The sequence below is a fragment of the Lycium ferocissimum genome, chromosome 10, assembly GCF_029784015.1.
Source record: "Lycium ferocissimum isolate CSIRO_LF1 chromosome 10, AGI_CSIRO_Lferr_CH_V1, whole genome shotgun sequence".
Lineage (NCBI taxonomy): Eukaryota > Viridiplantae > Streptophyta > Magnoliopsida > Solanales > Solanaceae > Lycium > Lycium ferocissimum.
In genome coordinates this window covers 43,414,983-43,440,880 of record NC_081351.1, presented here as the reverse complement: position 1 = coordinate 43,440,880, position 25,898 = coordinate 43,414,983, and the positions used below count along the sequence as shown (strand labels likewise).

The window sequence follows — 25,898 nt, the reverse complement described above, 5'->3', positions numbered from 1 at the left end:
ACATCTGCTGCCAACACTCTCTCAACCTCATCCCTTCACCATCTCATTGCCTCTTGTTCCATCGAACTTAAGCCAACAAACTACCTAATTTGGAGGACACATATGCTCCAATTGATTCAGGTGATGAGATTAACTTATCTCATCAAAGAAGTTGCACTTGAATCAACATCTATGAAATCCAAAACCGGTGAGACTAGTTCTGAGGAGACTGATGTAACAAAGTCTAGAAAAGATGTTGTGGATAGTAGGAGTGATGATGATTGGGAAGAAAAGGATGTCTTTGCTCAAAAGAGTTGGATCTTAGGTACCTTGAGAAGAAAGTATATACCTCATAGTAGACTGTTCTACTGCAAAGGAAATGTGGGAGTGTTTGGAGGAAGCTTACCTTCAAGCAGCCAAGGACAAGGAATTCAAACTGAAATAGAAATTGCAAAATGTTAAGTTGGGAAACAAAAAGGTTGATGAATACATCAAAGAGTTCAAAGGCATCTGTGATGGTCTTGCAGCCATACACAAGCCTGTTAATGAAGATAGCAAAGTAATAAACTTTGCTAGAGGCTTAGGTCTCAAGTACAAGACATTTAGGACAGTAATGCTAGGTAAGGCACCTTATCCTACTCTAAATCCGTTTGTTAATGCTCTTAGGGGCTTTGACATGAGAGAGGATGAAAAAGAGGTGCCTTAGAATCATAACATGGCATTTGTTGCTCAAAGGGGCAGAGGAAGAGGAAATGGAAACTTCAACTCTAGAGGAAGAGGTTTTAGGCCTGCTGGATAAGCAACAAACAGTCAACCTAATTAAAACCACGGAGGAAATCAGAATAAGGGAAAATATGTGTCTGAAGCATGTCAAAATTGTAGTAGGAATAATCATCTTTGCTCTAAAGTGTTTTTATAGGTGGGATTATTCATATCAGGCTGCAGATGAATTACCACAAGCCTTGGCTGCTGTGATCCTTCACTCAACTGCTGAGGATGACACTATGTATGTAGATTCTGGTGCTACTAGTCATATGGTGAATTCATCAGGTAATTTACTTGATCTCAAAACCTACAATGGACCTGATAAAATTGTTATTGGAAATAGTTCTGAACTAAATATCACTCATGTTGGAAATACAACTAAGTCCGGATTGAAATTGAAGGAAGTTCTTGTGGTACCAAAGGTTACTAAGAATCTACTTTCAGTAAGTAAGATTGCTAAGGATAATTGTTGTACCCTTGAATTTGATGAATCTAATTTTATTATAAAGGACAAGAAGACAAGGAACCTACTAGCGAAGGGATCTAAGAAAGGTGGACCCTATGCTTTGGAAGATAACAACCTATTTGCCTTGACTGCTTCACAAGACTGGAAAAACTCGGACAGTCTTTGACATGTTAGATTAGGACATCCTATTTTGAAGTCTTTAAAGATTTTGAGTAGAAATAGTTGCATTAATGCTAGTAGTTGGAATAAAATGCCTACTGTTTGTTCTAGTTGTCTGTTAGGGAAAGGTTGTAAACTGCCATTTAGTTTGAGAATTAAAATTTAAGAAGAACCATTATTGAAAATCCATTATGATCTTTGGGGTCCGGCCCTTGTTGAATCATCTCAGCATATGAGATACTATGTAGTTTTTGTTGATGATAACATAAGATATACATGGATTTATCCTTTGAAAAAGAAATCAGAATTCTTTGAAGTATTTCTCAAGTTTCAGAAAATGGTAGAAAGGCAGTTTTCTCAAGTGATAAAAATATTCCAATGTGATGGAGGTGGTGAGTTTATAAAAACAAAATTCATCAAGAACTTGGAAGATTATGGCATTGTTAGGCATATATTTTGTCCAAATACACCAGAAAAAAGTGGAATCTCAGAAAGAAAGTACATACATATAGTTGAGACTGGCCTGACTTTGTTGTTACATGCAAAACTCCCTTTGTTCTTGTGGGTGGAAACTTTCTTGATTGTTGTATTCCTCATAAATAGATTGCCTTCCTCTATGTTAAAAATAGAGACTTCTTTTGTGAAGTTATATGGTGCTCAGCCTGACTCCAATAGCTTAAAGGTGTTTGGTTGTAGGTGTTTTCCATACCTAAAAGGCACTAGTAGCACCAAGTTTTCTCCAAAAACTTACCCCTGTGTGTTTATAGGATATAGCAGTCTTCAAAAAGGCTACAGATGCTATCATCCTCCCACAAGAAGAGTTTATGTTTCTAGACATGTGATCTTTGATGAGTACACGTTGCGTTATGTGCACTCAGATCAGTCCAAGGCAAATGTTGACACTTCAACTCACTTAGCTAATTTTGTTGAGTTTTTTCCTCAACTGCAGGATCACAATACAGGTGCTGATACTTCAAGGGAAGTGTTGAAGTCAATCGACACAAATGGCGAAGTTGCTGATAAAATGGAAGCTGTCAGGCTCTCAGGAGATAAAGTTGCTGCACCAAGTGGAGTAGCATGTGGAGAACATTGTGTTGCACCAGCACCAGCTGAACAAGTTGTTGATGCTACTAACTCAATCACTCAAACATCTGTCCAAGTTTCTAGTTCTAACTCAAAATCAAACACTGATGAAGATCATTCAGGTGCAGAGTTAGAGGAAGTAGGGAATTCAGCTGAGACCAATAATATCAGCAATGCAGAAGTACAGCAAAATGTGTTCTCAGTATCAAACTCTCAAGGCATAAACCTTGAAGTTGACTTCTCAAAATGGTTTAACACTAAGGGAAATGATCAAGAGGAAACAACTGTCATGCCTTATTTTTAACGGATTAAAACTAGTTTACAACTTATAGGTTATGTTTCCTCAGGTTTTGTAAATGTTCAGAGTCGCCACCTAATTTTAGGAAATATTAGGAAACCATTTGTAAAAAAAAAGGTAAACTCCATTTTTAGTCTTTGAAACCTATGAGATTCTAGGTAAGGGTTTTATTTACCCCGAGGGGAAAGTGTTAAGCATCCCTCAGAGCCTATCCGAGGACAGTCTTTAAACTTAGTTTAATTAACACTAGAGGGGGATTATTCGGGACTAAAAGCATAGCGAAATTAATTAAACGAAAAGGGAGGGCCAAAATTGGGTGTCAACAACTTGTCCCTCTTCGACCAAGGATGATGATAGAGTCTTTGGACGAAGACGTTGACGTAAACCCGATTTTGTTCCGACGAGTAAATCAGATTTGGTTTGAAAAGAGTACAAGTGAAAAAGAGTAATTCTTTTGGGGAAGAGAGAGGTGGGTTTATGAATTCGACCGAACTTTAGTTCGAGTAGCCTACATATCTCGGGTCATAAGAGAATCAAAGTCGATGTAGTTCGAATAAGGAGACGATAAAATTTTGAGAGGTCCTCAAAATTTGCTACAGTGTCTGAATTATGAGGACACTGGTTCTCTTGTTATGGACAGGGGATAATAATTTTGTTGGAGATTTGGAAGGTTGAGTTGTTGAAAATTTTTGAGTGACTCTAAAACATTTGTCCCAGTGTTGTAGTTATGGTAACACGAGGTTTCAGAGATGGAAAGGGTAGTAGTTTCAACATGAGCGAAAATAGCTAGAATGGGATACGACTGGCTTGACTCTGAGTTTCCTACATATTGAAGAGAAGGAGAATTAATTCAGATGTGTTTTAAAGAAAACGAGAAGATAGGAAATTTTGAGGGATCCTCAAAATTTTGTCCCAGTGTCGAATTATGGTGACACTAGATGTTGTTAGGAAGATGTGATCAAATTTTGGGAAAGATTTTTGATGAAAAAGGTCTTTCTGATGACGGGATGTACTTTTGCAGCTTCTTAATTATAAATGTGGCGGCCGCAACACACCCATAAGCGAGACTCTACACGAATGCATCTATGTGCCGTCATAGGACCCTATCAGCACGTCGTAGAGGACTGACCCTCAGAATTGTCCCAGTATCGTATTATGATGACCTTAGGACGCGAAAGAATTTGACTGAGTCTCTAGAATGTAGATCCTCAAAAGAAGTGACTTCTTATAAAATTGAAAGAAACTGGTTGGCGAGCTAAAACGGAGAGCGGATTCATTGACTCAAGCTTGTGAGTTTGATGTCCTCTCGTGCGGGGCGCCTCGATTCGTGTGCGAGATAGTTCCACGTTGTATTGTGTTCATCTGCAAAAAATGTAAAGATACCTATGCAGTTCAAAGTTATAATGTAATAATAACATGAGGAAATAAAGGAAGGGATTGTAGACAAACTAGAATTGAAAGCACCGATTTGCGGGGGGCCTGAAATGTAAAGCTTCCAGCTGGCGGAGCAATTGTAATGTAGAGGCTTTCGTCTGGCGGAGCAACTGTAATGTAAAAGCTTCCGGCTGGCGGAGCAACTGTAATGTAAAGGCTTCCGGCTGGCGGAGCAACTGTAAGGTAAAAGTAAAAATCTCCGATTGGCGGAGCAACTGTAATGTAAAGTCGGCCGGCGGAGCAACCGTAATGTAAAAAAAGCTTCCGATCGGCGAGTAACTGTAACGTAAAGTAAAAATCTCCGATTGGCGGAGTTGTTGACGAAGTTAGATGGCGGTCCCCGATTGGCGGGGTAATTGGCGTTGTTAGACGGTATCCTTGATTGACGAAGTTAGTTGACGCAATTAGATGGTATCTCTGACCGGCGAAGTTAGTCGCAGTTAGATTGTATCTTCGATTGGCGGAGTTAGTTGCAGTTAGATCGTATCTCCGATTGGCGGAGTTATTTGACGCAGTTAGATTGTATCTTCAATTGGCGGAGTTAGTCGCAGTTAGATCGTATCTCCGATTGGCGGAGTTATTTGACGCAGTTAGATTGTATCTCCGATTGGCGGAGTTTTTTTTTTTTTTTTTTTTTTTTTTTTAACAAGGTTAGAACATAGACGGTATTCCGATCGTGAGTTATTATTAAGGAACAAGGTGCATAGACGGGGGCCCCCATCTCTCGAATAATCGACCTTGACTCTGTTTCTGGAGATACCTGCAAATTTAAATGAAACGTTCAGAGATGAATAAGCCAAGATAACAAAATAAAATAGGAGAAGGTTATTTTGGCTCATGGTGTAGTGATGGATCTTGTGACGCCTCCACCGGAAGCTCGCTTCGATGTCATCTCGTCATAATTCCTGTCAATCCTGTATTCAAAGAAAAATTCTTACTTTAGGAGGGGGTGTTGATTTGTGTCGATCGTGGCCCTAGCCTTGTCACTTGAATGCTTTGAGCTTCTTTGGTTGCGGAGATCTCTGTTCGGAGACTTGGTAGGTGGAAAAATACATAAATGCACTTTAAAAAGAAAAAAAATATGGTATTATAGTAAATATATATATGTATATATACTACGTATAAATGCGATAAAACTCTATCATTTTTTAGATTATGACATGTTCCGAAATGCATCGAGCTTCTCCATTCTGACGCCCGCCTCCAAACAGTGTCTTTGCATAGTCTGTTCCTCTGATGACGCTTCTTCATATTCAAGCCAAGTGTCGCGATGTCTTTGACGATGAGACCGATCCTAATCTATAGTTACATTACAAATAAAAGGTTTCCTAAGGGGTATGACCGAACCTTTTAGGTTGCCTACGTATCCCAAATAGGAATGTGTCCGTACGTAGTTCGGGGGTACAAATGAAAAGAAAATGATATGTAATGTGATGTGACCGAGCCTGACTCGGCTTGCCTACGTATCCAAATAGAATCAGGTCGTAATGTAGTTCAATTACAATAAAGGGGTAAAATAATGCAATGACCGAGCCTGACTCAGGCTGCCTACGTATCCAAACGGAATCAGGTCATAACGTAGTTCAATTACAATAGAAAAGAAGATTAATAAAGGGACCGAATCCGGTGGGGATTGCCTACGTATCCCACCGAGGGAAATCAGGTCGATCGTAGTTCCAAGCATAAAGATAATGTTTTTTGGGATTTTCTATTACAAGAGATCGGACTCGATGTGGGTTGCCTACGTATCCCTCCGTGGGAAGTCAGGTTAGCGTAGTTCTGTTACAATAAAAATGCAAATTACAATAGAAAAGAAGAAGCTAGCTTGGATGTCTTCGGATGTAGTACTTCTTGATCGAGTCTGAGTTGATGGGCTTCGTGCTCACTTTACCATCCATTTCTGCCAAAATCAATGCTCCTCCTGAAAGCACTCGATGAACCACGTATGGACCTTGCCAATTTGGTGCGAATTTCCCTTTAGCTTCATCCTGATGAGGAAATATTCGCTTTAAAACCAACTGCTCGGTTCGAATTTCCTAGGCCTTACTCTCTTGTTAAATGCCTTGGACATCCTATTTCGATAAAGTCGACCGTGATAGAACGTCCATCCTTTTCTCATCAATGAGCATCAACTCGTTCGTGTCTACTACGTATCCATTCCGCATCGTCCAAACCAACATCTTGGATAATCCTAGAGAGAAGGTATCTCTACTTCTGCGGGTATCACAGCTTCTGAACCACAAACCAACATGTAGGGAGTTGCTCCTGTGGATGTTCTAGCCATGGTACGGTAACCAAGCAAAGCATATGGCAACTTTTCATGCCACTGCCTGTGACTGTCTGTTATCTTCCTCAAGATCTTCTTGATGTTCTTATTTGCTGCCTCGACTGCTCCATTCATCTGTGGTCGATAAGCTGTGGAATTTCGGTGGGCAATCCTAAACTTTTCACAAGTCTCTCTCATAAGATCGCTGTTGAGATTGGTCGCATTATCTGTGATAATTGACTCTGGAATCCCAAATCGGCAAACTATATTGTTGCGAACAAAATCTGCTACCACCTTCTTTGTTACTGCCTTATACGTTGAAGCTTCGACCCATTTAGTGAAATAATCGATGGCCACCAAGACGAAGCGATGCCCATTTGATGTAGGGGGTTCGATAGGTCCAATCATATCCATGCCCCAAGCGGCGAACGGCCAAGGGGAGCCCATTACATTGAGCTCATTTGGGGGAACTCGAATGAAATCTCCGTGAACTTGACATTGATGACACTTTTGTACATAGCGAATGCTGTCTCTTTCCATAGTCATCCAAAAGTATCCCGCTCTCAGAATCTTCTTTGCCAAAGTGAATCCGTTCATGTGGGGTCCACATGTCCCTGCGTGTACTTCTTCTAACAACCTTGTCGCCTCTGCGGCATCCACACATCTTAGCAATCCTAGATCTGAAGTCCTCCTATATAGGATTTCTCCGTTAAGGAAGAAGTGATTTGCCATTCTCCTCAAGGTCCGCTTCTGTTTGTTAGTTGCATTTTTCGGATATTCTCTCGTCTCGAGCAACTTCTTAATGTCGTAGTACCATGGCTGGCCATCCAATTCCTCATCGACATGAAAACAATATGCTTGCTGATCGTGTATTTCTACCTTGATAGGGTCGATGTAATTCTTGTCCGGATGTTGGATCATTGATGACAATGTCGCAAAGTGGCATCAGCAAACTCATTTTGGATTCGAGGGACATGCTTGAAGTCAATCTCTCTGAACTGCTTGCACAACTCCTTCACGCAATGTAAGTATGGAAGAATTTTGACATTCTTGGTGGTCCATTCTCCTAGTACCTGATGAACTAATAGGTCAGAATCGCCTATTACCAAAAGTTCTTTGATGTTCATATCAACTGCCATCCTAAGCCCAAGGATGCAAGCTTCGTATTCTGCCATATTGTTCGTGCAGGGAAATCTGATCTTTGCCGAGATAGGGTAGTGCTGACCTGTCTCGGAAACCAAAACTGCTCCTATTCCGACTCCTTTGAAATTTGACGCTCCATCAAAGAACATCCTCCATCCTGAGTAAGGCTCTGAAATATCTTCCCCTGCGAACAGTACTTCCTCATCAGGAAAATAGGTTGTAAGCGGCTTGTATTCATTGTCTACGGGTTCTCTGCAAGGTGATCCGCCAATGCTTGTCCCTTGACGGCCTTCTGAGTTACGTACACGATATCAAACTCACTTAACAAAATCGCCATTTTGCTAATTTCCCGAGGCATCGATTTCGGAAGATGTATTTGAGTGGATCCATCCTTGAGATCAAGTACGTGGTGTACGCAGATAAGTAGTGCCTCAACTTTTGTGCGATCCAAGTCAAAGCACAGCATGTGCGTTCCAACAAAGTGTACCTTGCCTCGTACGGTGTGAATTTCTTGCTTAGGTAGTAAATGGCTTGCTCCTTTTTCCCCGTCTCATCGTGTTGTCCCAACACACATCCAAACGCACCATCCAATACGGACAAGTACAGCAATAGAGGTTTTTCCGGTTCTGGCGGGACCAATACGGGTGGACTGGACAAGTACTCCTTGATTCTGTCGAAGGCCTTCTGACACTCTTCTGTCCATTTTGTGGCAGCATCTTTCTTCGCTAACACAGCAGCTTAAATATGGGTTCGCAAATCACTGTCGACTGTGCGATGAACCGACTAATGTAACTGAGCCTTCCGAAGAAACTCATCATGTCTTTCTTGCTCTTCTCTGGAGGCAAGTCTTAGATTGCCTGAATTTTTGAAGGATCCAACTCTGTACCTTTTCTGCTAAAAATGAATCCCAATAATTTTCCAGCAGGAACTCCAAATGCACATTTTGATGGATTCAACTTCAAGTTGTACCTCTGCAATGGTTCAAAGAACTTCCTTAGGTCAGTGAAATGATCTGAACTCCTTCGAGATTTGATAATGACATCATCCACGTAGACTTCGATCTCCTTATGAATCATATCATGGAACAAAGTAGTCATGGCCCTCATGTAGGTCGCACCAAAGATTCTCGAGGCCAAATGGCATTACTCGGTAGTAGAAGACACTCCCCATGGAGTGGTAAACGCCATCTTTTCTGCATCATCCTCATGCATCAAAATCTGATGATATCCCGCAAAGCAATCGACAAATGACTGCAACTCATGTTTTGCACAATTATCGATGAGTATGTGGATGTTCGGAAGGGGGAAGTCATCCTTAGGACTAGCTTTGTTGAGATCCCGATAATCCACACATATCCTGATTTTTCCGTCCTTCTTTGGAACGGCACAATGTTGGCCAACCAGAAGGGTAGTTTGTAACCCTCACGACATTTGCTTCAATCGCTTGGTGACTTCTCTTTGATCGTTAAACTCAAATCGGGCTTGAACTTCCTTGGCTTTTGCTTGATCGGCGGGGGTGGGATCGGGTTGGTAGCCGCATGAGAGACGATGTCGAAATGGTGCTCACCCCGAGCATGTCGTCATAGGATCAAGCAAATGCGTTGATATCCTGCTTAAGCAATTCCACCAATTCTTGCTTCCGTTCAGCTTCTAAGTGTACGTTGATCCCAGTTTCCTTCACTGTTTCTTTGTCTCCTAAGTTACCTACCTTAGTTTCATCCAAGTTCGGTTTCTTTTGATTCTCGAGTTGCTCGATCTCTTGCGGAAGATTCTCAGGCATCAGGCTTTCGTCGTATTCCTCATAATCTTGTTCCTCGTTTGTACTCTGCTCATTGGTTTCGTTACATGTCATAATCATAGAATGAATATTTTTACTAGTTTGAGTACTGAATAAGAAAAGCGAGTATAAGTAAGATATGATATTTTTAATAGAAAAATATAAATGCATTTTCATTCAAGAAGCATTCAATGCTTTTACAGAAAGAGGCGGATGACAAAAGAGCACAGGCATGATTCAAGCCTCAATTGATCATGCTATTTCGAAAACAAACTACAATTCCAAACTACCAAGACTCCCAATGAACCAAGGACGGGCCGAAGTCCACTTCGCAAGATCTCTCCCGGTTCGGCATCACGAATAGTCGGTGTCTCCATCCGCTTTGGGCCTCCCCACAATACTCCTCGATCATTGTCACGAAACAGTTCTCCATTCCTTCTATGATATCTTCATCGACCTCCGCACAATCATCCGACCCCGGACAGAACTTGCTCTCGGCACAAAGATCCTCTTGGTGCCGCTAGTTTCTCCAAACATAGGATCATACCCGAGCCCAAAAGTACCCTTCGTCGCTTCGGTTGGATTGGTTCAATTATGCCATCAGATTTTGGGCCTAACCCGGACTTTGGCTGGTAGCCGTACTTCAACATCTCTGACGCTACCATCTTTGCTGCGCTTGACATCTTCATTTCATCAGATCCCGCCATCTCACCTATTTTTACAGCTTGCATGATTTCCACAGCATGAAAGGTGGCTCCATCTAATTCTCCCATTTCTTCAATAACCGGAATAGAGCGTTCAGAATAGACGGGGTGACCAAGTTCCCCCTGAACTACGATTTGCTCCCAGCCCCATTCGAATTTCAAACACTGATGCAAAGTGGAAGGAACGGCTCCAGCCATGTGGACCCATGGCCTTCCTAACAACAAGTTGTAAGTTGACGATATGTCCATCACTTGGAAAAGGACTGGGAACTCCATGGGCCCGATCTGCAAATGTAGACATATTTCTCCAATGACACCCCTTTGTGTCCCGTCAAAAGCTCGGACCTTCATACGATTTTCTTTCATTTCTCCCGTGTCCATCTTCAAATTTCTTAAGGTGTTGAGAGGGCAAATGTTACACCCGGAACCTCCATCAACAAGTACCCTAGATACAAACTTATCTCCGCACCTCACGGTGATGTGAAGTGCTTTGTTGTGTTTTGTTCCTTCTGGTGGAAGTTCATCATCGCGAAAAGAAATCTTGTTTGCTTCAACCATCTGCCCGATTGTTGTGGCCAGCGTTTCACTCGTCGTCTCATTCGATATGCTTACTCCACTCAATACCTTAACTAAAGCGTCCCTGTGGGCTTCAGAACTCATCAACAAGGACATGATCGATATTTGGGCAGGTGTCTTCTTCAACTGTTCCTCAACTGAATAATCTTTGGTTTGCATCTTCTTCCAAAATTCTGCTGCCTCGGCATCAGTAATGTTTCTCCTTTGATGGTGCTCTTTGCCTGAACTTCCTCTGTTTAAATCCTCCGGGACATAACATCTTCCTGACCTCGTCATTCCATGGGCGACTGCGGTTTCCATCATCTTAGCCTTCCCTTTCAATTGATAGTCCTATTTTGAAAACGGATCGCTCTAGAATTATAATCGTGCTTCCATACTACAACAGTGGTCACCACGGATTTCGGTTGGTATGTCCGAACAGTTACTGGCGCCTTCAACTGTACCGTGATGATGGGAGCGATTGGGGATGTTGCGACAGATGCCTCAGTGTTTCCAACGGGCACAATGGTTCCCTCCAAGTCATATTCCTCATCAAATGATATCATATTAACCGCCCGGTTTTCATGATTTAGTAACGGGTTGTTGTTCACATTCGGGGGCGCTGTAGTGCATTGAATTGCTCCACTCTTGATTAAAGCTTCAACCTGGTTTTTCAAACCAAAGCACTCCTCGGTGTCATGTCCCTGAATTCCCGAATGATATGCGCAACGTTTGTTCCCATCAAAGTTTCGAGGAATTAGGGATTCTCCCTTCAATTGGTTGCAACAATCCCGTTGTCCTCAACCTTTCAAATAATCGGGCAAAGGCTCGGCTATGGGGGTGTAGGTTTGGGTATTTCGACTTCGGGAGTCGGGCGAGGTCTTAGGGCATATGGTGGTCTATTCTGGTGGACGGGTGCTTGGATACAGTAAGGTCTGGGAGGGTTTTGGTAAGCGGGGGCTCGTGGTGGGTTGTAATGTGGTTGGGCGTTATAAGCTGGGTATGGGACATAAGGGGCATGAGCAAAGATTTGGGGTTTGTGGGGTATCGACGAGATGACTCTCCTGCCGGTAGTAAGGTGTGATATTGGATATGTCCTCCTTCTTCTTCTTAATTCCGCTAACGGAACCTCGATCGTATGGCTTTGCTTGTATTTGTAATACAGCCCATTGATTGAATCTTTCCGGACTTGATTCCTTCCTCCAAAAAGTCTCCCATTTTGACCAAATCGCGAACTTTTGGCCCATCGATCCCATCATCTTTTCAAAGTAGATGCCTTCCGAGCTCGAATGAAATACTTGCCGAGCTCGCTTTCGTCCAATGGGGGCAACTCGCGGCCCTCAACCTCCAACGTCTTGCGTAATCCCGGAATGATTCGCCGCCTTCTTTTGTATGTTGCTCGCAGAAAACTGTCCCGGTGTGATCTCAGTGTTGAATCCGAAGCGATTCATGAAATCCCCAGCCATATCCTGCCAGTCGCTCCATTTGCGAGGATCTTGGCGAGTATACCAAGTGAGCGCCTCTCCTGACAAACTTCTAATAAATAATTTCATCCTCAATTTCTCGTTCCTTCCTACTCCTACTAACTTGTCGCAGTAGGCCCTCAAATGCGCATGAGGATCACCTGTCCCATCAAAAATATCAAACTTAGGAGGTTTGTACCCCATTGGCATGCCAATATCCGGGTGTATGCATAGATCATCATAATCCAAGCTCTCACTTCCCCGAGTGACTCGCATGTTCCTCATTTCTTTCCTTAGACTGTGCAGCTGATTCATGATTGATTCGTCTTCTCCTATCTTGGCATTTCTCTCCATTTCTGCATACTGATCCACCTCGAAGGGGACCCTAACTGTGACAGGGGCGGTATAGGTTGGAGCCTCAACTGTATATACCGGTGGCATATGTTGCTCGTGGGAAGTATCAACGTGTGCCCTTGGTATGTGCTGCACGGTTGGGTAAGTAGGCAAGTAGCGCTTGGGTTGATAGTGGGTTTTGTGAAGTATACGAGTGTAGTCAAGGACGTAAGGGTTTGTTTAGGCAAATTTGGTACATTCACCGGAGCGACCGGAGGTAGGTTGGAAAAAAAGAAAGGGTACGAGGGGACGTGTGGATGGAGGGAAGTGTTCGGAACCGGCGAATCCAAAGACGGAAAGTGAGGTGGGTTTGGGAAAGCAGTCATGTGAGACGGGGTCAGGGTGTCCCGAACTTGGCGAGCTCTCCTCTTAGTTCGTCAAGTTGTAGCTTTAGCAAGCGATCTCTTCTTCATCGTTCGATTAATCTCTCTCGAGCTTTCCGGATTTTCATTTGTTATGGAAAGATTAGCATTTGGGTTGACTTCGTTGGTGATAGTCATTTTTCCCTTAGATCTCAAATTGTAGTGTGACTCGGCGCTTTGAAGATCAACACAAATCAACCTCTGGGGGATAAAACAAAATAAAGACAATTGGAAAACAAAAGTTAGTCCGGAAGCTTTAGAAAGAGTAGAGTAACACATTTGATCACATAATTACGTCAAGTCGACGTGCAAACAAGCGTGTCCTAATTGTGGAGCCTCTTTTTGCCAGAGGTAAGCCTACGTCACACACAAGTTGATGATGATGATCCTTTTTTTTTTTGACACATTCTGTGATTTTTTAGAACAAACATAACTTCCATTCCAACAAAAGGTAGCTCGAGAGCTTACAAGGATAGGCCTATGGCAACTTGACATGATAGAACACAAAAGGGGATGGCCATAAAGGCATACAAAAGGAATGGGTAGATGGAAATTTAAAATGAAAATGCAAAGGGTGGTCACGAGGGCGTACAAATGGATTGGGCCATACGACACTCTTTTGGAATGTAAAGAAAACAAAAAGTGGAAAGAAAAATAGTCTAGGGCCATGTCGGGACGTCATTGTCATCCCCATCATATGCTGGATCATAATTGGGCCCTGGGTCGTACTGTGTTCCTCCTCCGGGTCTCCGTCCAACCCTCTCGGATCATACTCGGTGTCCCTTCCTCTATACCATGTACCGTAGGCTCCGTGCCGGACCGCACCTCCGGTTCCTCTTCCTCGGAAGGTCCCGCCTGGAGTATACTCGGTGATTTCTCCTGCTCCACCTCCATTACAAGGTCACGTTCGTTCCCACTCCGGATCTTCTTCCTCGATCCTCTTCCATTGGTTCGTCGACTCGTCGCCGGATCCTCCTCCTCTACCACTTCGTATCAAATGGTTTACTGAACCCGGAACTACCTGCCTGTACATGTCATTGTTGACGTTCATGAGGGGCAGTATCTCAACTGTAAGCCAAGCGGCTACATCATAGTCTGTGAGCCCGTCGAATCCATCTTCGGTTGGAAGTGTGTGCCTCCCACATTATACCGTGCGTAGTACTGGGTGTGCACCAACTCTCGTTACCCATACCAATTGTGATCATGTTCAACCATTCTCTTTGTAGAATTCTCACTCGTGCCACGGGAACCACCCTATCATAGTTATCTTCATGCAAAGGCTATGTGGGGACCAGACTGGGACATCTTGCGTAACTCCGAACTGCCTCAGGACTCTGAGAGGCGCATATGGTTGAATCCCGTCCAACCCGATCAACTCGATGAAGTATAGATTTGCAGTTCTCACCAAGGTCTCCCCGACATGCCCAGGGGTATTTCCACCGAACAAGCATCCCCCCGTGAGCCGAACCAAGAATGCGCGCCACTCCTCCTTTCCTATAGGTTCGTGCCGCACCTCATTCTTTTCGTATGGCTCGAATTTTGCTACGAGTATATCTATGCAATAATCCATGATGGGGCGAGTAAGTTGTTCCACGGCCCATAACCGCTGTGCAAGAGATTACACCTCAAAAAGTTATGCCCTCTTGAACAAGCCAATAGAGCTCGGAGCATCTCCGCCAGAATCATAGGGACCAATGTCAATTCATCCGGTCCCGAGAAGATATTCATAACAAGTGGCAAAAGTTTAATATTGATTCAGTAGGATCTCTTTGGGAAGACCAAGACTCCCAACAAGGCTATGGCGAAGCCTCGTGGCCGCATTTTCTCCCACCTTCCGCGGTCACACGCAAACTCATCCCGATGTCGGTCAAAGCTTTCTCGGCGCCCAAATCTCTGAAAAAGAAAGTCAAACTTCACTCGATCATTTTCCACGTTCCTCAAGACCGGGTAGACATTAAATCCCAAAATGCGCAAGAATTTCTCTCCCGATATGAAGGATGGTAACACCGGCATTCTTCCCTCAAATGGTAAGTCGGTGAATCCACAAATTTCCTCTAAAGTAGGGGTTATCTCGAAATCTAAAAAATTGAAGGTTACACTGGCGGGATCCCAAAATTCTATCAGCAGCTTGGTGAGAGTTTTGTTAGCTTGATACCCATTAATGACATCAACGACCCCATGTTGTCGATTTTCCTCTCTATGTGCCACTTTTATATTCCTCCACCAAGTTTGCGGGCTGTGAGGAGGTGAGACTATCATTTGGATATTTGGTAGGTTTTGGTTAATTTCCATCTGAAAAAGAAGGGTAAAGGTTATGATAAGTATTGTTTGTTAAAAAAAAAAATCATTTTGTGTCTTTTAAGGATCATTTCATCAATTCACATAAAGGGTTATGTCATTCAGGTTTCAAACCTTTGACAAAAGGGTGGATTCCTAATTTGCAGCGACAATACCTTGGATTGTCCTGCCTAAGGTGTATGCAGCATGACTTATTTTTCTAGAATAAGATTTTTTTCTAAGAGTTTCGGAGTGGGACCGAATGTCGCGAGAAGTACGTAGTAAACTACCGTACCGACTCTGAAACTAGAGAATCCAAAGAAGGGGTGGAGGTGTGTCAGACAACACCTCGCGTGAACCACAAAGGTGTGTAAGTGTACGGCCAAAGACTCGATAGAAAGTGCAATGACATTATAAGGAAAGCAGTAACAAATAGTGTTTTCTCAAACAAATAAGGAGCACAAGTTTGGCTTTAGCTTGCGTCCTTTCAAATATAGCAATGTAGCAACTCATAAATAATAGGCGATAAAATAAATAAACAAACATCCCTCGAGTATCTACTTCTTAAACTAAGTCTACTAAAGTCAAAACCTAAGGTATATTCCCCAGTGGAGTCGTCATTCCGTGCATGCCCTATTTTTAATCTGACAAAACTAGTTCACAACTTATGGCTATGTTTCCTCCGGTTTTGTAAATTTTCGCAGTCGCCACCTAATTTTAGGAAATATTAGGAAATCATTTGTAAAAAAAAAAAAAAAATGAAAACTCCATTTTTAGTCTTTGAAACCCGTGAGATTCTAGGTAAGGGTTTTATTTATCCCCAGGGGGAAGGTGTTAAGCATCCCTCGCAGCCTATCCGAGGATAGTTTTTAAACTTAGTTTAATTAATACTAGAGGGGGATTATTCGGGACTAAAAGCATAGCGAAATTAATTAAACAGCGGGGGAGGGCCAAAATTGGGTGTCAACAACAACCATTGGAGATGAGCCTGGCCAAGCTGAAGTGAGTGGAAAAATAGTACAAGAGCAACCAAGACATCATATGGTGACAAGACAAAAGTAAAAAACAGTACCTATTACTCATATGTCTACTGCATTACGGATAAAAAGGCATATAGAGAACCCGAGATCAGAATGAATCCTCTAAGATCCCACACTAGCTTGTAGCAATGCAGGAAGAGGTTGATGCCTTGCATACCAATAGGACTTGGATCTTAGTACCTAAAACTAAAGGTATGAACATAGTAGGGTAAAAATAGGTGTTCAAAACAAAGCTAAAGGCAGATGGAACCATAGATAGATACAAAGCAAGGTTGGTTGCAAGGGGATTTATCACAACTTGAGGGAATTGATTTTGAAGAAACTACTACCCTATGGTGAAGGCTACAACTATCGAAGTTGTTCGCGTGGCCGTAAGCTTAAGATGGGAGATTAGACAACTTGATATGAAGAATGCATTTCTACATGGATATTTACAAGAAGAGGTTCGCATGAGCCAGCCCATCGTGTTTTTTGATCCTAGATATCCCGGATCATGTGTGCTTGTTGAAGAAAGCCTTGTATGGTCTTAAACAAGCACCCAGAGCATAGTTTGATAGGTTCGTTGTGTACTTGCTTCACATTGGTTTTAATTAAGGAAAGTGTATCCTTCCTTATTTACCTCCATAGTAGGTGGCATAATTATTCTCTTACTATATGTAGATGATATAATTGTCACTAGAAGTAACCCTCAATTTGTTTTAGAGATTGTTACAAGTCTAGGGAAGGAATTTACAATGAAGGATCTTGAACCTTTACACTTTTTCTTAGGTTTTGAAGTCAGATACTTCTCAGGAGGAATACATTTAAGTCAAAGCAAGTATGCGAGCTTCTTAGCAAGACCTATGACATGTGCAAAGGCAATAAATACACCTTTGGAACAAAAGCATGGGCTACAAGAAGCTACAGGAGAACTTGTTGATACTTCCTTATACGAAGTATTGTGGGCGATCTTGAATACTAACACTCACTAGACTCGACATAACTCATGCAGCAAAAGGGGAATAGCAACCGGTCGGTATGCAAAATCCAAACAAGGACACACTTTCAAGGAGTCAAGAGAATACTCGTATATATCAAAGGTACAATACATCATGGTCTTAGAATTATCTCACGATGATCACCTCTCGGGCATATGGTTACTCGGATGCCGATCTCGGGAGGACGCACTACAACAAGAGAGATCAACTACGCTACAGATATATCTTGGTGCAAAAGCGCATATCTTGGGCTTCAAAGAGGGACTATAAGTAAGATCAAGTGCTAAAGCCGAGTATAGAACACTTGCCTCATTGCAAGAAATTAAATGACATGGATTACCTATATTCTCTATGATATAGAGCGTATCTCAAACAGTACCTTAGTTGTTTTCAGACAATTTGAGTGTATTATATATGATGAAGAATTACGTATGGCGCATACCACGACAAAATATATTGAAATGGACTACCATTTTGTTAGAGAAAAGGTGGCTGTGTTAGCTACACAATTTGTGAGATCATAAGATGGTATGGAACACACACAAAGGCCCCCGACAAAGACAGTGTTTTCTCTACAAAGCAAACTAGGATTAGTGTTCCACCAATCACTAGCTTAAAGGAAAGTGTTGAAGATCATGATAAAGATGATCATGATAAGGATAAAGGTTAGGATTAGTATTGATGATATACTACTTGTATTAGGAGTGTACTAAGTAGAGATGTAGTTTAATAAAGCTACAACTCTTAGGAATATCTTTTGTATATTTCATGTATATCGCTGTACGTATAACTCTCCTATAAATAGGAGCACTTGTATTCAACTATAATCATCAATCACAGTTCTTTTCTACATAGAGAACCCATTAATTGATTCAATATGATGCATGAGACTAGCATTAGGATGATTATGACCCTAAGGATAATTAACCCATTTGATTAAGGGTAGAATTGGTGGGTTGTCATCCATGTGTTATTGTTAAGTTGATGATCTTTACTTACTTAGAATTGTAATTCTAGACTTTAAACGTTCGAAGCTTTCGGGAAAGGAAAAGCTATTGCGGAGTGATTGCATTGTTCCAGTTCAGCTTCGAGGTAGGTTATGGTTTACTTGAGTTAGACTTTGATTAGTTGATTGTATAAGTCATAGAATCTATAGGAGAAAGCATGTCTAGGACTTCGGACATGGAGCTTGGTGATTTTTGTTAGTTATATGATTAAATTGTATGAAGTGTTTCCCCATTGTTGAGGTTGGTAAACTTGAGTTGTTTTCTTGAGACCGTTGTAAGGAAGGTCCATTTCTCACCTCCTTTAGGAATTACTCACTAGCAAATTATGTCGTTAAATAGCAAAATTCGTTGGTATCCTATTATACGTATTAAAAAATTGTAGTTAATTTCTTTTTATAGTAATTAATTGTATGTATAACATATATTAATATTAAATTATGTTGATTCTCGTATAAGTTATACCGAATTAGTATATACCATTTGGGTTACGATAGTAGACTCGGAATAGTGTAATCTTGATTTAATGCTTGAAACGACACGGCAAATTAATCGTGCATGATTTTATAAAATAAACAAAATATTGTGTGACTAATACAAAACTTTATATGGAATTTTCCTAAAACTACTCGATCCTTTAGGGTTTAAACTTCTCAAAAGAGAATGAATCTCAATATTCATTAGGAGTTAATTAGCTTATAAAATTAGAGACAATATATACTAGCTCATACATGTCACGACCTATTTTGCCTAGGTCGTGCGCGGGCACTTACCTTCCCACCTCGATAAGTGAACCCTCAACCCAACAATGAATAAATACATAAAAGAATGAAACTAAGCAACGAAGTAGAATAAATAATACGTAAGTCTCAATATATATATAAGTAGTAGAAAAGTGCGGAATGGCGATAAACACCCCAGGGTCAAGTCTGAATAACATGAGAGCATCTAAAGGGAAATAATATAATCTGGAATACTAATATAAAGTGTCTATGTCTCTGAATAGAATAAGACATAAAAATAGAAAGCCTTCAAGGCAGCGGACAGCCATGCTCACCCTGGAAACTCAAGAGAAAGCTGAAGTGTCGATCAGCCACCCGTCACAGAAGTGGATCCGACCTGATACTCTGCATTCATAAAAGAATGCAGCAAGTGTAGGTCAATACAAACAACAGTACTGGTAGGCTTTATCGGCCGACTAAGCATAGCTAACACAATTCAGATAATAAGGCAGATAAGTAACAAACCCACGAGTATAAGACAATAAATCAATTCTAATTATCCGTCATCACTGATGTAAGCATTTAATCCCAAATATATCAAGTCTGAATATACCCAATCCAATCCAATATTACAATACAACACCAAAACATCTCAAAATCAAGTCATAATGCAATGCAATGCCATGCAAATGCGGTGTACACATGTACTCCGGATGAAAATATCGACGTCTCGGTAGCACAGCCTAGTGTGACTCACGAAGTCTAAGTGCCACCCGTCTCGAATCTTTGCCAACAGACAGACGGGACCCCGGATCTTTGTCCATGAGAGGTTTTCACCGGCACCAACCTGGGGGACCCGCGGAGTCCATGCACTAACAACGATTTCGGAACTAACATCGGATATCGGCCATGCAACAACAATTTCAGAATTGATCATCGAACATCGGCCTCTCACATCACTCAAGTAAAAAAGTTTCATCAAGTATCCATTTCACACAATCAATGATTCCGGGATGAACATCAGATATCGTCACCTCCGTCACTCAAGTAAAGAGTTTTATCAAGTATCGGTTTTTCACTCAAACAACGATTCCGGATGAACCTCGGATATCGGCCATGCAGTAGTGTATCATGAAAATGAAAGTGCATGCAATGCATGGATCAACAATCGATAATCATGCCCCATATCACAAGTACCAATAATGTGTAAGCCACAATACATTCGAATCACAAATACCAACAGTGGGTATGCCAATAATATAACCGAATCACCAAAACCAACGAATGGGTATGCCAATAATCTAACAGGATCACAAGTACCAACAGTGGGTATGCCAACAATATATCCAAGTACAAATACCAACAATGGGTATGCCAACTATATCATAATCAAGGTGATAAAACAGAATCTAATATCTACCAACGACTCGTGGCATCAAGCAAGCACAATAGAACAATCAAATCACACATAACGGGGTGGCTAGCCCCAACACACAACAGGGCCCAACCTAAGGCAATATCCAACCCAACTTCATATCCGAAGGTTCACATGTTGTCTCCGACAATATAATCTAAATATGCGCTTCGCTATATGAAGTCTCACCAAAGGTAAGCCATAACCTACCTGGATGGCCGAACCACAACACCAATAACTCACTCTTTTGCCTTGCCTTTCCGCTGAACCTCAGAACTAAAGTAGTCTAAGCATAATCGAAAACTAGATTAGAAATCATGAAGAATGATACTAATATTGCTACTATTTCAATTAGGTTAATTCTAACCCTAGAAATTGGGGAAACGGACCCACAAGGGCAAAACGGGAAATTCAGAAGCAAAATATCAAATTAAGCACTAGGTGATCATAACCCAACCACTAATTGCTGATTTTAACTCAAAGATTAGTCTAATTTCTGATTTCAAACAGAACTCCCAATTTGGGTATAAACCCTAAGTCTTTGATTTCGAAGTTCAACACTAGAAGTGGAAGATATATGAATAATAAGCTTAGATTAGTCAAAATCTAAATAAACATCATCAATTTCCTCATATATGAGCCTAAGGAAAAGTTCATCAAAACCCTCTTTCAACTTCCATCACTAAGAGAATATTAAAGTGAGGGGGAAATCTAGGAAGATTGTGATTAAGGTAGAGTAAAGGAATAGGCAAGATTTACCTCCAAGAATGTCTCCAAAATATCTCCAAGAACTGTTCCCCAAAGCTCTAATTTCGAAATGGGAAATAATGAGGGTCTAAGGCTTACTTAAATCACACTTAATGAAATTACCTGACCCGTCACCCCCACGACTGTAGTGCCCTTAAGTCCATGCAACGGCGGTCGGCGATTCACGTGGCCGCCCCGGCCAACACACCGCAACAACCGGTCTTTGCGCCATCGCAGCACCAGATTCCGGTGAGTCTTCCGATTTTTCTAAGTCTTCAATTGAAATCCCGGGCCATTCTTGAGGCCATCTGTTCACAAATCATACAGACAGACCCATGCAAAAATACACTACGAACGCGCTCGTGGCCTCGGAATTTCCAACGGAGGTCTCGTTGACCGGTCAACCCCTGACGCCTTAGTTTTAATTTCCAACCCAAGTCCGTAAATGCATCCAAGTGTATTGGAAACCGAACCAAATGCACACTCGAGTTCTAAATGACCATCCGGACCTCTCGAAATTGACGAAATTCCAAAAACGGTTCGTTTACCCAAAAGTCAACTTTGGGTCAACTATTTTTCACTTAAAGCCTATATTTCACAAAAGTTGCCCGAATCCGGTCTAGATACCTCGGGAAGCATGTCAATGGTCCCCTCGGGTCAAAAGTGAGCTAATCAATGCTCGGGAACGGGCAAAAATGCCGAAAAGGCTATAACGACCAAACGGGTCGTTACAATATAAGAGTTACTTTTTGCAAAAGAACTGAGTAGTTCTTTGATAATAATGATGATTAGTTTTGAATTAGTCATAAAATATACTTCTATCATGACGAATTAGAATCCAAAATGGAAGCCATGGAAAAGAAAAAGGCCCTAGATGAATAACAAATTAAAGAAACGCATCAAGTAACTCTAATATTAGATGAAGTTGAGAATTTCTCAACATCTTATTTATTATTATTCATAGACATAGGAAAGAAAAAGGTTACAATAATAGCTGCCACATATTCATTACTATTAGATAATATTATTAAGTGCAAATTATAATGCACTCTATTTAGTGGCAAATAGCTCCCTCTCCCCTCTAATTTTCCTTCACTTCTCTCTAGCAGCACCAGCAGAAGTAGCTTCCTCAGATCCTTCTTTTGGCTTTGGCTCGGCTTTTTCCTGTAACATTATTAGCTCCCTTAGAATTTGATTTTCATTTTTTTTTAATTCCAATTCCGTCATAAATTGTGTCCAAAGAGTAGTAATCCAATTTTTATTTGTTGTTGTTAAAAGCTCATAAAAGTAATGACAAAAGATGAAGATAAAAGTGGTTGCACCAAGGACTAAAAACAATGAAAGAAGCTAATTAAGAAGAAAAAACTATGACGTTTTGTTTTAATGGAAAACCTTTGTTTATCCCCTTCAGAGTTGCATGCGACTAGTGTTTTTGCAACATCTCCAAGCCTTTTTTTGTTTTTTTGTTTTGTCGGATAACATTGTTTAACTACTTGAAACTTGTCATTTTTATGGTAGTCAGTTTTTTTTTTCTGTTATGTATATTTTTATTTATTCAATGTGAAAAATATAACTTTTCTTGTTTCTTGATCCAAAACTTATGAATCTTGTTGGTGTAGAAGTCTAAAACTATGGATTATCACACTTTTCTCATTTGTACAAACTTAGATAAATTGTTTTTTTTTTTTTTTTGTGTGTGTGTGTGTGAATGAGGATGGGGATGGGGGGGGGGGGGGGGGGGGGGGGGGTAAAGTGGACACTAAACCTTTGCATCCTCAGGTTTTTCGGGGTTTTTCGCAAGAAACTAGGTTAAAGATTTCGATCTTTGCTTCCTGAAAAGAACTTGAAAGGATAGTTGTTAGTATTCTATTTACTAATAAGCCAAAATAACTAAAGATGAAGCTGATTTCGTTGATATGGTCACATAACTTTCAAATATTACACCAGTAGGCTATATTTTGTGACATAAAAATCAATCAATCTTGATTTAAGTATGACAGAAAGTTCCTAAGTAATTTATTTCTAATGGAAAATTCATTACAGTTTGTTAGAAATATAATTTTGAATGTTCTAGAATTACTAGATGCATGTTGGTGTTAGCCATGACTTTTAAGATACCTAGGTGCATGAATTTATGTTATCTAAGTTCATTGTCTTTTATATTATCTAGGAACATTATTGTGTTTTCATGAAGGTCACGTAAATAGTGAGAGTGTGAAAGCATTTACTAGTATGAGTTAGAATTATCTTTTAGCACCTATATAAACCCCCTTTATAATGTTATTATGTAATAGTGGAGCTTTTTATAATGATAAAAAAAAATTAAGTGACCATCTCCTGAAATCAATCCTATGATATTAGAATGTTAGAAAGTGGTATAAAGTTGGAAAAAGAAAGGTGTAAAAAGGTGAAAAAAAAAAAAAAGTGTGTCTCCGGGTTTGATGACTGTTGAACGGCTATTTGCAAGAGAAGAGTGGATCCCTCGAGAGAAGTAGAAGAATTAATAACCATTGAGTCTTGAAGGACTTCACAAGATTAGAAACAAGACATGAAGAGTCTTCCATGAATTTGTATTTGCAAAAGCCAAAAGTTGAAAGAAAATGGAAGTGCTTAGAGAGAACTATCATGTGATTGTTTGAGCCAATTTTGAAAAGTAAGTTGAAATTATAATCAACAATTTGTGAATGTGGAAAGTTATGCCTAGATCACCAACCTAGATTCATGAAAAGATTATGTTTGAAGGCAAATTTGAAAGGCGTACACAAAGAGGATGTATTGGAAATGAAGCACAAATTATAAAAGAATGAGAAGGATCGATATGAAAAGAAAATTCAAAATTAAGGGGGAATGTTAGAAATATAATTTTGAATGTTCTAGAATTACTAGATGCATGTTGGTGTTAGCCATGACTTTTAAGATACCTAGGTGCATGAATTTATGTTATCTAAGTTCATTGTCTTTTATATTATCTAGGTACATTATTGTGTTTTCATGAAGGTCAAGTTCATAGTGAGAGTGTGAAAGCATTTACTAGGATGAGTTAGAATTATCTTTTAGCACCTATATAAACCCCCTTTATAATGTTATTATGTAAGAGTGGAGCTTTTTATAATGATCTGAAATGAGCTTAATGCCTATCTCCCTTAACACCATTCTTAACTCTTTTTCTATGATATTAAAGCCTTATATTTTTTCATTAACTTGAATATACTTTAAAATGTTTCTTTTATTTCTTCAAAATAAATTTTTATGATTTTTAATCAAGCTTGAGTAACTTTTACAAAAAATAGTTTAGTGACTTACATTATATTTCGATAAAATTAAATAATTTTTTTCGTTAAAAACCAATCTAGTGATTGTGTGAAATAAAACAAAAATTAGGTGACCATCTATGAAATCAATCCCAAAAGAATGTTAGAAAGAAATTATAAAGTGGAAAAGAAAAGACGTAAAATGAGTTGTGCTATTAGATGTTCATTAGGTAGAAGGTTTAATGGAACCACTTTCGAAAATGTTTGATTGCTTTCAGGAGAGGTGGTAATTGATTTCCATTTAGCGGAACTCAAAGGGAAAAAGAGGAAAAGCATAGAGAGAACTATTGTTTGTTTAGAGGAAAGTAACATTCGTTGTTCAAGAGTGAAGAAAGGGGTTCATGCCTTATATAGTGATCATTGTTAAAACTTGATGTGGCACTTACTAATGTGTGTTTGGCATGTTTGTTTTAACTTAGAATGTTTAGTTTTAACAATTTAATTTGTTTGTGTTTTGTGTCAATGTTGGTGTGACAATCAATGGGCATCGAGAGGAATAATGCCATTTATGAACTGGTCTTCTATTAGTCCTTTTTTGGAGGTTGTAGCTCTCGTTTCCATGCTGGATTTTCACATGGAAATAGTAGATTATATTTTCAATCGCCACTATCTTCTCAACCATTATGTATGGATCTACTCTATCCATCATAGTAAGCTCCTTAACACCATTCTTAAAAAAAGGCGGTTAATGAAAGCTTTTTTTTCATTCTCTTGCGTACTGTACTTTATAATTTCTGTAAACTTGATAGAAAGGTCCAGACTTTAGGTGTTCAGTTTTTAAGGGCTAATGTTAAAATGTCCAGATCTTATAACAAAGGGTACTTTAACATCATTTCTTGTTCTTTTTTCTACACTCACAATTCTTATTAAGCTGACGGGAAAGTCCCAAATTTGGATGGGGAGTTGGATGAGTTGTGCTATTTTTCAATTATGACATAGGGGATATTCCTACTTTCGAAAATGTTTGATTGCTTTCAATAATTAAGTCAATTTACCATGTAGCAGCTATAAATAATTTTTTTTTGTATAAGCTGGTCATCAAAAAGAGCGTGGATTCATGCCATTGTTCTTGTCATTGTTCTTGTTCCTAAATGCTTAAAATAAAAATGCTTTGATTTGGCCTTCTTGGCAAGGATCCCTTTGTTGCTGTAAGTACCTTTGCATCTCTCATGTTGATTTAGAGATATGAAGTTTACCAAAATATGGATTTGCAAAAGATTAACACATATTTTACAAGATGTGTGTGCTTTGCATTGCAGATATACATGGATTTGACTTTGGCTTAGGAACAGTGCAACTATCTTATATGCAATATACTGTGACAAGAAGGGATTTACCTAGAAATCGACCCCTGATGAGTCCTTGGAGATGAGAAATAACAAAAGTACTTAGCAAGTCTCATCATGAGGAGAAGCAATCTAGCTTCCATAACAAGTCAAAGATTGAGCAAGTTTAGACAAATGCTTAATTCTCGAATGATGTTCTGAAATTTGTATTTTTCAGGCGCTAATACCTTTGTGATTTTCTCTTGAGACATGCTTGTGATTATCTTTCGAGATC

The 25,898-nt window shown here is 40.1% G+C and overlaps 1 pseudogene; it reads left to right on the top strand.

The window, feature by feature from the left end:
* Positions 1 to 25,794, top strand: part of LOC132034928 (bidirectional sugar transporter SWEET1-like) — a 29,852-nt pseudogene extending 4,058 nt beyond the window's left edge.
* The last annotated feature ends 104 nt before the right edge of the window (positions 25,795 to 25,898 follow it).